The sequence below is a fragment of the Anas acuta genome, chromosome Z (genome assembly GCF_963932015.1).
Source record: "Anas acuta chromosome Z, bAnaAcu1.1, whole genome shotgun sequence".
Taxonomy (NCBI): domain Eukaryota; kingdom Metazoa; phylum Chordata; class Aves; order Anseriformes; family Anatidae; genus Anas; species Anas acuta.
In genome coordinates this window covers 46,836,368-46,850,787 of record NC_089017.1, presented here as the reverse complement: position 1 = coordinate 46,850,787, position 14,420 = coordinate 46,836,368, and positions in this window count along the sequence as shown.

Genomic DNA, 14,420 nt, shown 5'->3' with positions numbered 1-14,420 from the left:
CTCTTTAAAAAAATGAGACATGTCAATGCTAACATCTCTTCTTAAGATGCAGAGGCCAAATGCTAAAGAGTTTACCAAGTGGCAACAAAATAATTTAAATGTTGAAAGCCCACACTTACGAAAAGAAAAGCAGGGAGATTTCAGAAAAGAAAACTGCACTGCTGCTGAGAGAAATTGCTGTATATCAACAAAGAAAACAAGTTTCCAAATTGTGTGTTGCTATATATGTGTTTTTGTCCTCAAATGCAAACTGAACTGAGCGCAAGGCTAATCAGCTTCAGAGGAAACTGGAGCATACTGAAAGCACACAAAGAGTCAAGAGGAAGAGGAATAAGTCCTGGAAATGCTAGGCAGCATACTATTACTACAGCATACAGAGGAAACTTAGGCTGCTGTCAAAAGTGAACCAGCAATATGGTTCTTAGCACTAGTACAACTTTGCTGCTGCTGACCTAAGAGGAGATGCGAAATTTCGGAGCCTGTAGCTGGTCTATATGGATATCTATGAAATCAGAGCGTCAATGCTGTAAGGAAAAGCAGTGATTAAGAAGGTCAAGCTGGGTAAGACCCCTGGGGATATGTTTGCATCAGGAACTACAAGAACACTATCAAGCATTTCATGTTACTAATGAGATGTGCTGCTATCTTTAAACAGTGCTGATTTATTTATTTATGTATTTATGTATTTATTTATTTATTTATTTTACCCTGTGGTGTAAAGAACCTGGCTGAAATGATGTAGAGGAGAGTGGGATTATGTCTGAGTAGTTCATTAACATCAGACAGACAGAGCGCATTGAACAAGATGCTCTTAATAAAAAGTGCCCTTGCTTCTTGGTATGCAGTCAAGTAGTCATGCCAGGCTGTACAGATTTTAACCACTTCTAGCGTGGGCAATATGGAGCTTCTCCGGGGGAATCACGCTGGTGAGGCTAACAGTTAATTTAATTATTTACTTATTTTTATGGTGAAAGGAAAGAGTAAGAAAATTTTTGAAAACTATGGAATGTCGTTTGCACAGAGTGATGCATAAAGCTGTTGGAGAAGAGAGAGAAGAACATGGGCTGTCATAAAAGTCTGTAAGACAGTAACTGAAACAGATGCACATGGAAGGATTTTCTCATAATACAGCAGTGAGACAAATGTAAGTAAAAGGGGTAGGCAATGGACTTGGAGCAAACACAAAAGCTACTACATTTTTTTCCTTTTTTCTTTTCCCCACAATCTATAATTAAGCTGTTGGTCGCATGGCCAGAGGTATTTGTGCATGCCAGAAATGGAAATCAATTAGGTATCAGTTCTGACTCAGGTAGGACTTATTGTGTATTGTCAGGGAGAGCATTATGGGTAAATTATACAGTGCCTGCCTGACCTATTCTCACATATTTCTCTTGGCATCTACTCTTGGCAGCCCCTATTAGCCAGGGAAGGGTGCTGACAATTTCCTGCTAGCAAAAATTATGCAGTTGAGGCTCCTCCATTTGGGAAATTACAGGGATCTGGATGTGCTGATCTGGAGCATAAAGGATTAGCTTCGCCCTAGAAAACCCACCTTACACGGTACCTACTTAACTACCCTACCAGGTAAACAAAAGTCTACTGGGCTAGAGAGACCTTTGGGCGGATCCTGTATTGTAGTAGTAATGTTTATGCTTGCTTCTGAAAAGCGGGCCCTTGCCATGTTATTGTTTCCTCTCTTATAAAATAAAAGTCTGTCTTTTGCCCCTGTACAGTCAGTCTGTTATTTGTAGAATGCTTTCAGGAGCCAAGATGAAAGCATATTCTAGACACATGAATTATTACTTTTAGTGTTGGACATCATTGTTCTGTTGAGGCTTTATTTATTTATTTATTTATTTATTTATTTATTTATTTATTTATTTATTTTCCGCAGCAGAAAATGGGTTTGACGGAAAGGAAATTTCTTTTTGCAAGCAAGCTATATTGTGGAAATTGTTTTTAACTCTGGGTAGCGTAAAAAGCCAATGAATATCTTTCTTGTAAAAGCTGGATTTTGTTAGGAAAACTGATTTTTCCCTTTGTTTTAATTAAAGATACTAACCTTTTTTTTTTTTTTTAATTGGAAAATTGATTTTTTTTAATGGATTTTTTTTTTTTTTAATGGAAAATTGTTCATTAAGGAACAGTGGTAAAAACCTTAAGCAAAATTACGATTTTCAGGGGGTTAAAAAGTAATTTCCTCAACTTCATTCTATCCATTTGCTTAGGTAATAGGAGAAAATTTTCTTTGAGGCTGTCATTTCTTGAAAACGCACACTTTCAGAATAACTGAAACTTTCAGCAAATATCTGCTCTGTGAATAATACACATGTGTCTTTTTTTTTTTTTTTTCAGCTCAAATATGTTTTTGAAAGAATCATCAAATTTCAACTGGAAATTTGCTGTAATACTGTATTTTGAAATATTAGGTAGTGGGAAGAAAGATTATCACCTGATCAGGTTGTGGTCACTTGGTAGTATTACTTGCCTTTATTGCAAGATAGTTTGGTCAGAATGGATGTTTTGTTATTTCTTGGCGAAAGATACATTTAAATATGCATTATTCTCATGTTGGAACATCTCAAAAATCTTTAGACAAAAAAAAAGGCCCAGTCTTATTTACAGTCCCATTCTTTTTCCCATAAAATGCTAAATTGATATTAAGAGTACCTGTTTAATCACAGTGTTATAAACAGAAAGAGGGTATTGATTTTTTTTTTTTTTAATCTTGTCCAAACTCACACAATTTTACTTCTCATTTTACAAGAACAGAGCATCTTCAGCAAGTGGGAAGAGCTTTTCCTCACCTGCCTTTTGCTTGATGGCATGGAAACATAAACACTGCTGAAAGACAAAGCAAAGTGGGAGTAGTACATGGATGCTGTTCTAAGCTTCCACGTCAGTAACAAAGCTTCAGTATCCAGAAGAAATGTATATAGTGAAAGAAGGGGAGTCTTCTTATTCTTCAGACCATGGGGCCCCTCTCAAGGGTATTACCTGAAAGGATAGAGGGTAGTGTGATCTAAAACCTGGGAGCTATCTTCCAAAGGAGTCAGAGCTGGGAGCCCTTCTGCCACGTTTACTAACCATGAAGGTTGGCCTTGATGTGAACAGTGGAAAGCAGTGGGTCACCCTCCATGGCCTTTGTGCATCTAATTAGAGTACCTGACCCCTTGTTACACTGTTTAGTGAATCTAAACTACAATAGTGCTACAGACCTCTCCTTTACTTATGCTGTTTTGCCTCATATTGCTACGATTGGTTTGTGGGTGTGCAGAAGTTTTGCTGCTTAGTGTGCTCTTTTTCACACAAAAGCATGCTCTTTCATACAGCCAATAAATGCAGCATGAAATGGATGGATCAGGTGACTCCAGTGTAACCCGTGAAATAGCCTGAATACTGTTGTTGAATTGTCTGGAGAACTTGACATGAACAGTTTTGCTCTAACAACCAAAGGTCTTTGCCAAAGGAATTAGATAAGCCATGAAAAAGGTTGGGTCAGAATCTCCTATGGTGTGCCTCTCACCAACTGTGATGGCATTCCTGTAGCAAAATAGATAAATAAATAGAATCACATCAAATAAAAAAGTCCTTGTTTGCCCTCAAAACATTTAATATGTGTTACAGCTAGTAAGATTAAAAAAAATGCAGATTCTGTTTCCAGCTCTGTGTGATTAGGCATTGGCAGCAAAGTGAAGGCTCTATCTATGCTCATTTATAGATTTAGCCTGAAAACACTTAACAGGGGATGCTTGGAAAGATGCTGAAAACATTTATTTTATTCCGTCTTGGGGGTGCAAACTCTTGGCCTGGAGATTCTGCACTGAACATACCTAGTGAGGGACTGGGCATCCTTGGTTCACCATCAGGTGAGAGGGGTGCTGGGTTCTGGGTTTTCATGGGCCTCTGCTTTTAGACCTAGTCTAGGAAAGAGAAAGAAGAAGGACAGTTCTTTGGAGCCTTTATATCCTCTTCTATACATGCATGTTTGGGCACATTTTAAAGACTTTATTTCCTCAGCCATGAAATCTTCTTTGAGTGGTTGCATTCTGTCTCGTAAGCGCTCTATTTAGGGCTTTTCCAACATGTATTTACAAGCCCATATGGGTATGCTGAGGATCCAGCTGGAGAATAGGCTTTGCTGTGGCAATTTCTGGCTCTGCTTTATTGTGAACATCTTGTTTCTCATAGGGATTTGGAGAGGGAAAGAGCACAGTGGAAAATGACATCCACAATTCCCAGTGGCAGTGACTGAAGCTGAATGCCTAAGTGTCCTTTAAGTCTTCCTCTTCCTATGGAGCAAGCATTCTTAAAATTTTCTCTGCTGGTAATTAAGCCATGACACTTCCATCAACACATACATGCTGCTCTCACTTTATGCTCCCTCTCTGTTCTTGCTATCATCACCTAACAGAGCCTTTAACCAAAAATAGATTAAATTAACCTGTTCTGTTTTATATTAGTGGCTTGCTTAGTTAAATGTGTTTCAACTGATGAACTGTAGCTTGTTAAGCCATGGCAACTCTTTGTTCATACTCTGACTGGTAGATTTTTAATTACCTGCTAAGTGAAACTCTTTTTCCACCTTTCCTTATTTTCCTTGATCCCCGTTGACATGCACAATACAAGGTAACAATACGGCAATTATTTTTAAAAATAATGAAATGACTTTCCCTGTGAGACAGTCAGTCTGAGGAGCTCTAGCAACATAGAGCAGTATGTAAGGATTAGTGGCATCCTGCAAAGTATGGGAGAAAGGTTCAGAAAGAAAGTGAAAATAAAGTCATGTGAACATGCAACATGCTTGATTTAAGAAGGGAGGAGTCCTCCTGCTGTCAGCTAAGACAGACATGAACCTGAAGATCAGTGTGTGGAGCACAATAGGTGCTATAAATTCTGTGTATAAATTTTGTGTTTCATGGCTCAGATACTAATAAAAGAAACCAAATAAGTTGATTACCCTGACAGTAAGAACATGGTGTTACACTAGCACAGATACTGCTCTAGGTCTTTATTTAGGACACCACGGACCAGAATGTGGAAAGTGTTATGCATGGAGTGACAGTCCAGCTGCAATGACAAATACTTGCCTTCCACGGCTCAGCCTCCACACCAAGCAGTCCCTCCCTCCCAAAGCTCAAGTTATGGTTGTCACACTACTGGTGCTGCTGAGAGGTGTGAGAGGTGGTGCAAATCACCTTTGAACTGTGTAAACCCTGTGTAGGAGACAGCCTGAAGAGCACCATTAAACTGCTCTCTTCATTTTGGGAGGTAATTTCCCTTATTATCTTTGTGGTTCCACTATTTCCAGTCCGTACCCCCATAAGGGAGGAAGAGACTGCAACTTGGTTAATTGTCTGAGCGGTACATTTTGCCTTGCAAGCTCTGCCTCACCATGCTCTCTATGCATACAGCCTTGATTATGTTTTTTAACTTTCATATTTGAAAATAAATTGGGGAAAAAAATAGCTGGATTGTTTCCAGACTCTCATTTTTTCTGCTTTGTTACTGTGTTTCCTGCCACCATCTGGGCTTTTTCTAGAGCGTATCTGAAAATACATGCATTAATGCTGGGATTTTCAACCTTCTCTGGAAAATGGGCAGTGGTATCAATAAAGCAATGTACTCTGGGCAACACTAAGGTATTCCTGTCAGCCTGAAAGCAGGAGCAGGCTGCTCAGTTTGGATTTTTAATTTATACAGCCAGAAGCAGTCCTGGAGGATCTTGCAGACAAGTAGTTATGCATGGAGTAAAGGAACCCTCTTGCGAAACAGCGAGAGGTATTCAATATTTAGTGCAGGGAGTCTGATGCATCGAACTCGGCTTTGCCCTAATACTTCTCATATGGAGCAGTTAGGCTGCTGAGGCGCGCTCATTAAAATTTACATATGTCACATCCTGGAATTGTAACAGGGCTTGTAGCTGTTCAGTTTTCCTTTCTGTCTCGCAACACATGCTTTCAGACTGTGCTTCTGCACAGCCTGAGAGACATCTGCTGGTGGAAGGTATTGTAGCATTTTGCACGAATACAGAATTTGAAACACAGGCAGTCTGGACAGTAATGACAGAGATGGCAGTAATATCACACATGTCAAGTAATTCAGCAAGCAAAAGGTTAAGAGAAGACTGGTAAGTACAGAGATCGTTAACTAGTCAATCTTAACCAGCTGTCTAATTCTGTAAATGCACTTTTTGCCTACACAACTGCTGCCCTGGCTTGAAAGCAGATGGATGCATGCAGTCTACAGCATGTTTAGGCTCACGCTTATGCAATTAAAAGCTACTCCTTGACCAAACTGAAAGGTCCATAGGATCTATCAAAAATCATAGAATTTATTGTTTCTTTTTGGTAGAACTACAGACTGATTTTTATTTCTTTTCCAAAAGGGGGAAAACAACAACAACAGCAGTATTTGCTTTAAAGAAGCTGTGTTAGTTCATATGGGCTGATGACCTAGTCCAAAAGCTGTCATGCCTCTTCTTTTCTTTTCCAAAACTAGGAAAATCCAATGACCAAACAGTCTGGTAGTCATGCCTGGCAAAACAAAAGCCTTGAGTTCTACCTCCTGCATTTAAGTGGCTTGTTACATCAGTACAAAATAGGCAAGGTGAAAACCATCAACAGTAATGTAGGCTTAGTGGCTGATTTGCATGTCTGTGTAACTGTTACTTCCAATGAAGAGGTTTGCATTCGAACTGAGAGTGGCATATAATTGAAATTGCATGTAAATTGCATGTAATCTAAATTGCTTACATATTATAATTCATCTCTCACATAGCATTCTTGATAGTTAAATATGGTCAACCTGTCTCCAACTGTACATGCTTGCAAAAGCTCTGTTTCTTTCACTGAAATTTGATGAAGGCTAGAAAGCTGCACGACCAAAACCTGCTGAACGACAGCCAGGGATCAGAAACGGTTCTCAAGGACAAGTGCCAGGTCTTTGGAATAAACCCCACAAGCACATTTTCAAAGCAAGTCTCCTCCTGACTATGGGTGGGTATCTGGATGTCAAAATGGACTTGTGAAAACCTGTCTCTAGTAGTCCTGGTGTATCCCTGAAGCTGGCACCATACAAGTAACAGTCACCGTCTCTGTGTCTTTCTGTATGCATATAAAATTTGCCATGGTTGGAGTCTGTCTTTTGGGGAGTTCCAGAGGTAATTGTCTAGAGTTGACTTACAGGGCTTCTGTCAAAAGGAATTAGCATTTCAGCAACTCCTTGGCCAATTCCATGACAGTACTAAAATAGCTGACTGTCTTACACATCAGCTGGCCTTACTTAGGAGGAACAACTCAAAGGTTTTTAGAAACAAAATAGTTATCATTCTTCCATTGCTTCCTGCCAGAAAGTTCCTCTGGCCCAAGAGGTTTCAAGGGAATGAGCGTCTTTATTTTTCTCTCCATCTGTCTCTATTTATAGCTTATGAGTATTGGAAAATATGTGACAAGGAACTGGGAGAGGAATGGATTTTTAGACTTAAAGCTCAAATATTTTCTAGGGAAGCCTGAGCTGTTCTTGATGAAAAGGATAGCCTGACGGCAAAGCCTCGAGAGGGAGGCTTGTGCTGTGCTCAAGGTACACATTTGAAAAAGGGAAAGTGATTACTTTCAGGAATAAATCTTCGGTGGAAGCAGAGGGTTCCCCATCACTTTAAGTGTTCATCTGGACTCCAGAAGCCTCCCTTGAAACTCCCTTTTAGCTATAATGAAATTCAGCAGCCTTTGTTTGCGGCCAGATTGAGTGCTCCTTCTCCTGTTGATTAGCACTGTTCATGCCAGTAGTTGCAGTGTGAGAAAATATTACTCAGCATCAGTAAGAAACACTCATTTTAAATAAACGCAGTTAAGCTGTGTTCCATCATTTCCTTCATTTTCCCATGATCATTTTGTGCACTGATGGCTGCATTTGGTTAGTAAGATGGCTGGATCTCCACACAGAGCAGGCTGGCAAAATTCACCCAAATTGTCTTCCTTGAAGGCAAGGCAATTTTCATGGACAGAGGATTGTTTTCTAAGGTTATTAGTTTGCAGATACCTAGCACTTGTCCTTCAAACTTTGAACTTTATCATGGTGAAGTCAGCAGCAGTGTCTTCACTGACTTCAGCAGAAGAGGACCTTGTGTCATTGCTGCTCAACTACGAGCCTTTGGATCTTTTCACCCTCTATGGGAAACAGGGATGCGTCAGATGTGATTATTCCATTGCTTGTTATTCAGGTTTTCTCTCATTTCCTCTTGCTTTGCTATTGCAGATGATATTTCACCTTCACTGTTTTATATTCCACCAGAATGTAATTTGAAATGCATTGGTCTTATTTACAATTTTTAACACTACTCATTCCTCCTCCTCATATTTTTCGTTTCCACAGTCTGGGCCTCTACATAAAACCATCTGTCTTGGAAGTGTAGATGTACTTCACCTGTGAGCTTATTGGAGGCAATGTCCAGTCACAACATTTCAGTGTTGCTCAGACTTTTACTTTGAACCATCCTGCCTCTCTGAAAGGAGAAAAAAAAAAAAGAGTAAATCAAGGTAAACAAACTTAAAATATGTCTGTATCACACAGCACATTTATAATTAAGCTGACAGGGCTCGTTGATACCAGAGAAGGTGGAGAATAGTGAAAATAACTTTCTACTGCTGTCATGTCACTTTGATTTGCATGTATTTGTGAATGCATGCACTGTAGGTACTGGTTATGCCTCCTTGTTAACTTTAATTACAAAAGGCTTTGGTTCTGTGTCATTCTGTTTGTAATAGTATCCTGCAAGAGTCGAGTGTGTATGTGTAATGTATCATACATATGTATGCAAAGAGTATTTGACTTAAAAATCAAAAAGTGATACCCTGTATTCTTTTCAATACTTACAATAGAGGACTGAATGCTGTTTTCAGCTGAGATCAGCTGGGTAGATGGTGTCAGTGACAGATAAATTTGGCCTAATGCCTGTATATTGTGATACTTGATATTTTTGGCAAACTACATAAACAAATATTGCGGTATTGTTCTTGGCAAACAACATGAATACCACTCTTCCTTTATTCTCTTTGTCTCCACAAACACTTTATGGCAAGTATTCATCACCAAATAAAATATGAGACCATATATACTGCAAAACCCATTAGGTCATGTATTTTGGCACTTTGTTAGGCTGCAAGGTCTGCCACAAACTTGGCTGAGCTGTGCACAGTACTGACGGTGTTTCCCATGCAATGTAAATGAGATGCTCTTTTCCCTTCGCACACGTAGGTCTGTATGTGACTTGGTGGGTGGTGGTATTGTGCAAGTACCTAGGACATGTGTGTAAAATTTACATGCTTAAAATATATATATATATTTTTCTGCACTGCCTTCCCTCACCAGCTGATGCTTTCTGTTTACCCCAGCAGACCTCTAACACCCACGTGTCTCCAGAACCTAAGGGCTGCTGCTCCTTGAGTTATGCTAGAAGTTAAGCGTAATGACGCTTCTTCTACCAACCCTCTTTCCTGCCCCATTGCTAATAATGGCTCCAATTAGCTTAAAGTACCATCAGTGCCACGAGTGCAGTCTCTTCTTGGAAGATCTCCCTGGGAAGTCTTAGGCTTTGGCTTCTCCATCAATATTTTATTCTGCCGATGATGGCTCTGGCATACATCCTTCAGTTATCAGGGCAGAAGACAAGTTTTTTTTTTTTGTGCATGCTGAAGCTCCTTTTCAAGCAATGCCTTGGGGATATGAGTAGGAAGTTGACTGCAGGTCTCTTTTGATCCTGAAACTCCCACTGACTGATTGATAAATAGGAGGCAGTCACCTTAATATCTCTGTGGATGTGACACTTGATTCTCAGAAATTACCATGTGCTAGAATTTCAGACGGGCTACTTGCACAGCATATCTCAGCCTTCACCTTCTAAGTATCCAACTTAAGAAACCCCTAATGACCTCCGTGATTATTATAGCCGTTACATGTACTTGGTTGTTTTCCAGTGTTTCTCACCAATAATTAGATGCCAAATTTACCTGAATCAGTGAAAGGACTCCATCTAGCAGCATGCACCCTGCATCAGTGGTGAAGCCCGTAAGTGACTCCAGGCAGCCTGATGGCCAGATCAATTCTGCAGCAGGTAACACAGCCCTGTGTGTGTGTGCGTGTGCTGACAGACCATGATACTGTTCAGAAGAATAAAAAAGTTACTGCCAGAAGTGCTTTGCTATGACAGCATAAGATGTGTTTACCTGCAGTAATAGGGACTCTGTTTGATAAGTGAGGGGGATTTTTCCAGCCCTATGTTTCAAAGACACCGCCGTGTGGATGCCACGAGTTCAAAAGGTACACATCTGCGTGGACCTGCTGCACTACTTGTATGTATTTATAGCATTGCTTCAGAGCAGCAGCAAGCCTCTGACAAACTCCTGTTGTTGTAGTGGGTGCTGGCTGTACTTGGCTACACGTTTTCACCAGAAATCTCGGAGGATGCAGAAGATGGAACTGGAGCGTCTTGCCCATGCTCCTGCCATCCCCAGGTAACCACCTGGAACTGAGCAGCGAGGGAACCCATCTGTTCCGCTGTGCCTGGAGGGGAGTCAGGTACAGGTGGGCTATCAGCGCCTTCGGTGCAGGTGGCAACGTGACAGAATTGTTTACACGAGCGTTTCTGCACCGGGGTGTATTATGACAAAGCACAGAGTTTTTTTTATAAAAAAAATAAAAAATAAAAATGAAACCAAGTGTTTAAGATCTCGAAAGATGGGTACCTTCAGAAGTTGTCCCAGTATTTCGTGGTGTTAAGGCTGTGCTCTAACACGGCAGCCGATTGTCAGCAGATGCAAGTGTTGTCCTGCTTTAAGCGAGATGGGGGAGCGCTCAATTTGCTATTTCTCCAGTGGTACTGGATTACAGCTGAGAAATTAGGTTTGTTTAACCCCCCTGTAACAATTGGCAATGGTGTTGGTGGGAAATAACCTACTTGGCTGAAGATCCCCATGCTGCTCTCTTGTCTACTTTGGCTTAGTTTTGCAGAATTATTTTGAATGAATTTTGCACGCTCTCCTCCCCCCCCAAAAAAAAGAGTCATTTTGGGTGGCAGATGACCGGCCACCGACAGCATAGATGACCTCAGGGCTTGTATTTGTTGTGAAGCTCGGAGCTGCTGCTCCTGGGAGGCAAACAAAGACCAAAAAGTACCCCCGAGGCCAACCCAACCGAGGTGCTGGGACCACAAGGGCTCCAAATCTCGGCCTCCCCATCTCTTTGGGATGGCCGCGCCGGCGGAGCCGGGGAAGGGGGGAGGAAAACCGAGGTGGCCGCAACCTCGCACGGGCCGGGCGAGACAAAGGGGGCCGGGGGAGGGGCTGCCCAAACTTGGCTGGGCCGGGGGCTGCGGGCTGAGGACAACTTCGGGGGGGCTCGGGGGGGCTTGGGGAGGGGGCTGGGGACGGCGGAGAGGGGGTGGAGCGGGAGGAGGAGGAGGAGGAGGGGGAGAAAGAGGAGGAGGAGGAGGAGGAGGGAGGGGGGCGCGGGAGGGAGGGGAGGGGAGGGGGCGGGCGCGGGGAGGCGCGCCCCCGTGCTGCGCGCCCCCGGCCGGGCGGCGCCACGTGGCCGCGCCGCCGCCTGGCGCGCGCCCGCCGGCAGGTGGCGCGCGCCCGCCACCGCCCCGCTCGGTGCCCGTCCCGGGGCTGTCCCGGTCCCGGTCCCGGTCCCGGTCCCGATGTTCTCCCCCCCCCCCCCCCCCCGAGGGCTGCTCGGTGCCGGCACCGCCCGGAGCCCCCTGTCCGCGCCCGGAGCCCCCCTGCCGGCAGCGAGGCGCTGCGGGGCCCCCGACACGTGTGCGGCGGGCGGACAACCTGAGCTTTGTTCTCCGCCGTGCATTGTTTCCAACTTGGGGCTGGTGTATGTTATTTTATTATTTATTTTTAATTTATTTTATTTATTTTATTTTATTTTATTTTTATTTTATTTTATTTTATTTTTTTTGCCGTTTCCTTGCACTTCGGTTGCTCCCCGCGGGACTGCAGACGCTGGTTGGTGTTCACCACGCTTCTTGCTCCTGCTGGCAGCGAGGGGCTGGTGGTTTTTCACCACGCTTTTCTGAACGCCGCCCGTGGCAGTGACCCCGTGCCACCGTTGCCCACTCGGTCGCCAGTGAGCATAAGCATACTTACAAATCGGGGGGGAAAAAAAAAAAAAAAAAAAAAAAAAGGAAAAGTTAATTCACGCAAACGCAATTTGCCTTTCCATGTACATCAGCATGTGCACGTACGTGCTGCGTGTCCTGGAGAAGGTTTCTGCAGGGCTTCACAAAGCTCTTCTCCTCCTAACAAATGTTCAAGTGAATGGCTAGCTTTGACCTACTGAGATTTCTCCTCCGCTCTCAATAGACGAGACCAAACAGCAGGCAGCCAATGGTCTTTATGCCTCTTTTGTTTGGGGCTGTAGCATTTTTATATGTATGAATTAGCAACGTGCGTGGGCTTCGGTTTTGCCGAATGAAGTTACATGGGTAATGCCACCTGTCACTCACAGGGTAACCTTTTTCCCAGGCATTGTCTAAGAAATGCATACAGGATGGTCGCGCCTGCAAGTCAGCCAGGTTTTGTTGTGTGTTAGCGACACACGACAGGGATAGCCCTTCTCCCAAAATGCTGATTTTGTAAATAGCTGAGGTCCCACATTGAAGACTTACTGAAGAAGATGCTCACTGTTAAGTCCATGGCAGTCTTTGCTTATTTTTGATGGCAAATTATTAATATAATATAGGCAAATACATCATTTCAGCAGCTCCTTGTTTTTTTGCCATTCTCCCTGGTCTTGTCCTTGTAAATTCAATTTCACAGGCACAATCTGTAACGCAGCAGGTGCCAAGTGTAGCCTTCTTGTTTCATAGGATCCAACTAACTGTCTATGTAGGATTCATTTAAAGAGTAGCACAGGCAGCAATGAAAAAAAGAAAAAAAAAAAAAAAACACACCCTGTTTCTGTTATACAAAAAAAAAAAAAAAGAAAAAAAAAGAAAAAGATGCCTCTCAATTGGTGTGCCTTTGTTTCTTTTCTCAGGGTTGTTAAAGACCACCTACCACCATGCTTCTGTGCACGTTGGTTCTAAAATCTTTACAAACTCAATGGAGAAAATAATTGTGTGACCAGTGAATGTGGCCTTGCTTCTGCACGTGAAGTTTTACAGGCCAGGCCCAGATACTTGATGGTGCTGAAATCGAAGGAGCTTAGATGCTCTTTCGAGGGCTTGGACTTCAGATCCTTGTTTTGAAGTTTGTTATTAAGACTCTAGAGCTTTGGCTATTAATTACTGTTTTGCAGCTTCTCTGTGACTTATGTTGAATGAATCGACCCATGTGCGTGTCCTGGTCCTGCTGTAGGGAGAGGAGCTAGCTAATGCATCGCCTCCACATTTTCTCCTAATTTTTTGAGCAGATGCAAGCTCGTCATTCTATCCTGAATTATCTCATGGCGTTTTCCCTGGGGAAAGCCTTTGTGTAGATGCACATCCATGATATGTCTGCATGACAGAAACTACCCCCACAGAAAATCGACTCTAATTGACACTGCAGTAGCGATCAAGAAGGGCTGGGTGATTGGTGGGGCTGAACCATGTTTTGCCGGTGGGACAGCTGTGCAGCTGGAGTTCACATCTGCAGAGCTCAGATGCAGAGATGTGCACATGAAATCAGCAGGAGGAGGGGTGAGCACAGCTGAGGGTGCCGACGCAATTAAGGCAGAAGAGAAGTGCACGTCCAAAGAGAGAGCTGTGCGTCCCACCAGCACCCTGCACTCTGAGCAGCAGGTAGGGGAGGACCTGCTCTGAGCAGGGACTTTGTGCCATGGTGGGAACCAACAGAGGACGCAAGGGCTGCTTTGAGTTTGGAGTCAAAACTTTGGGTTTCAGTGTGTCTGGCTGCCCCGATTCAGGTCCTGAAGCCAGACCTCTGGGCTGCAGTGTGCGATGAGGCATGGGCACCATAAGGAAGATTATGGTGCTGTGTGAGGAACACCCAGAAGGCAGCCAGCTGGAAACCTGCAAACGCAAGAGGCTGGTGCAGTCCCTCCTCTCTGGAGTGCTGGCGATGGACTCAGGGCTTTGGAGAGGCACCTTCACGTTCCTCTCCCAGGAAGAAATGGTTATGGTTATTTTGAAGTGATCAAGCAGAAAGCACCCTTTGGAAGTGAGCACAGCAGCAGCAGGAGAGTGAAACTGCTGTGCCACAGCTCGGAGCCTTTTATTCAGCGGGGCAATGGCTGGTGCATTCATCTCGTAGATGGACATAGGGAATGCAAAAGGCCCTCCTGCCCTGGCAGCTAGGATATGTGCCAGCACTGCGTGTGGGTGGATGTGCTAATAGAAGTCACTGGCTGGGTTCACCCACTTTTTAATTGAATAATAGCATGCGAGATAGAGGAGACACAGTGGGACATCCCAA